Here is a 2,781-nt window from a genome sequence, read left to right as displayed (position 1 = left end):
GAGGATATTTTTAAAAAATAGAAAGAATGAAAGGAAAAAATAGTTCAGCCTGGCCGGGCGTTGGTGGTGCACGCCTTTAATCCCAGCACTCGGGAGGCAGAGGCAGGCAGATCTCTGTGAGTTCGAGGCCGGGCTGGACCGACAGCCTCCAAAACAGAGAAACCCTGTCTCGTAAAACCAAAAAAAAAAAAAAAAATAGTTCAGCCTGGACTACATAGTGAGTTCCAGGCTTGCCAGCCTGGACTACCATCTCAAAAAATAAAATAAAATGAGAGAGAGAGAAAGAGGTGCGGGAGGGGGGGGGGACTTTAATTGGTTTTTGAAATTTTGAACAACCATCTATAATGAGATCTGGTGCCATCTTCTGGCATGGAGGCAGAACACGGTATACATAATAAATATATAAATATCTTTTTAAAATATAAGTTATTATAAAGCTGTTTTCGTGGGGATCTCCAAATATTTGTCTTCCCAGCTCAATCCCAGCACCTGAGCACACACACAAATACATACACACACGCACCCACACAGAAATCTCAGACATAAGGAGAAAGCCAGTGACCTCAGACTCTAACTCATGAATGGTGTGAGAGTTTCTGTTAAAACTGACTTGAGTTCCATCTGTTGCACTATTGAAATAAAACATCTCTGAGTATATACTATGAGCAAACAAGACACAGATAGCTATGAGACAGTGTGGGGAGAAGAGGCCAGGACAGAGAAGGAGTGTGTGTGTGTGTGTGTGTGTGTGTGTGTGTGTGTGTGTACACTGAAAAACCCCACGGCTACTGTAGGACGGAAATCCATGCCTCGGTTATTAGGAGGTGAGTTCGAATCGAGACCACGAGAAAACCCTCAAGGTCACTTATTTCCAGAAGCCTGTTGTTCCTCAAACTGTGTTCTCTCCTTTTGAGACTTACCCCAACATACAAATGTGTTTATTCACAGCTAGTAAACAAGATCATGTTACACTTTTTTTTGAAACTTGTTAAATGCCGAGAGCTGCAAGCCATACCTTTAACAAACTCCTCGTTGTGGAAAAGCCAAGCAGAGCCCCGAGAGTGGGAGGGGCTCCAAAGGGAGAGAGCGCCCTGCGGCCTCTAGTTCCCCATTGCCCCTCCACTTCCCATCTCTTCCAATTCATCCCTCGCTTCCCGCCCACCTGCCCCCAAAGGGTGCTCCTGTTGAGAACGTTATCCAGTGGAGGAGGAGGCCCCTGGTCCCCCAGAGGTCCAGGCCTCTGGCATCCACCTCCTGCCTTCCATCCCCCTGATGGGCCCCACCCATCTGATGGCTCCCGGGAGCCTCGGGTAGGCTGAAGACATTCACAAGTTGGAAGACAACACTTTTGAGGTCCATGCTTGGTGTTTTTGGGGGGTGGGATATCATGTACAACTTTGCAATGCTCCATAATTTCAACAGAGTGTTCATGCTTCCACACGACTCCCTCTGGCCTCCCTGGTCCCTCTCCCTCCCCCACAGCACCTTCACCACCCTGTGCCCACCAGGTTTGGGGCCCTCTGTTCTACAGTGCCAGCCAGCCTCCCCCCAACCCCATTACACACACACACACACACACACACACACAGACTGAGACAGACAGAGAGACAGAGAGGCAGAGAGAGCAAAGACAGAGAGAGACAGAGAGAGAGAGACACACACACAGAGAAATAGACAGAGAGTCACAGAGAGACAGAGAGAAATAGAGACAGAGAGACAGAGAGACAGAGACAGAGAGATAGAGAGAGACAGAGAGAGAGAGAGAGAGAGAGAGAGAGAGAGAGAGAGAGAGAGAGAGAGAGAGAGAGAGAGAGAGAGAGAGAGAGAGGCTTCTGGCTTCTGCCTCTTGCAAGACCTTCCTCTTCAGCACTCAGACCCTGTCAGCCCTCCCAGTCTCCAGACAGGGTCCCCTCCACTCCATCCTTACCTGCTTCAGTGGCCCCCCACCCCTCTTCAACCTCCCTGTCCATGGCGGTCTGCCTGCCACGCCTCCAGCACCCACTTCAGAACCCCTCCTCCCATCCATCCTCACACCCTAGGCCTCAGCGCCACCCCCTCCAGGACTCCATCCCTCCCTCTCTGCCCATCATCCCTCCAGGACTCCAGCGCCCCCCGCAGGAATCCCTCCCTCCCTCTCTGTCTATCCACCCCCCGGGACTCCAGCGCCCCCTTGGGGTCCTGTGCTCCCTTACTCCGCTTCCCCATCTCCATGCTCTCCCTCTCCTTGGCTCCACCCCTTTCCCGCCAGCGCTGCACACGGCCCTCTCTAGGGAGGTGGCGGCAGCACGAGGATTCGCTTAGCACGAGGTGACAAGGTGGCAACCACGACGCGGTAGACTCCCCAGGTCCCGCCTCCGTGGTGAGGCTCCAGGGTGCATCAGGGGGCGTGGGCATGGGTGGGATAGGGTGGAGTGAGACGGGGAGGAGCAGGATGGGTGGGGCCCGAGCATGGAAAGCAGACATGGAGCCTGATGGGCCATGTGCGCATGGCTGCTAGGAGCAGCGAGGTGCAAAGAGAGGTTGCTCTGCCCTGCAGACCTCGAGTGCCGCACCGGATTGGGGTGGGGTGGGGCGAGCCCGTGGAGACCTGTGCGCTGAGCCCGGTTTTGCTCAGCTCCTGGCCGTGCTGGCTCAGGCCGCCGTCCTTCGCCTTCGTGGTGCACCCAGCCTGGGATTTAGGATGTGGGCCTGTCGCCTGCTGCAGCACGTCCCGCTGGAGATTTTTGCGGGGGCGGAGGGACGTGGAGACCTGGGCCTCACTACAGAGCCCAGGCTGGCCTA

The sequence above is a fragment of the Mesocricetus auratus genome, unplaced genomic scaffold (genome assembly GCF_017639785.1).
Source record: "Mesocricetus auratus isolate SY011 unplaced genomic scaffold, BCM_Maur_2.0 Super-Scaffold_100028, whole genome shotgun sequence".
NCBI classification, from domain to species: Eukaryota; Metazoa; Chordata; class Mammalia; order Rodentia; family Cricetidae; genus Mesocricetus; species Mesocricetus auratus.
The sequence above is the reverse complement of the archived record's forward strand: the minus strand, read 5'-3'. Positions refer to the sequence as shown.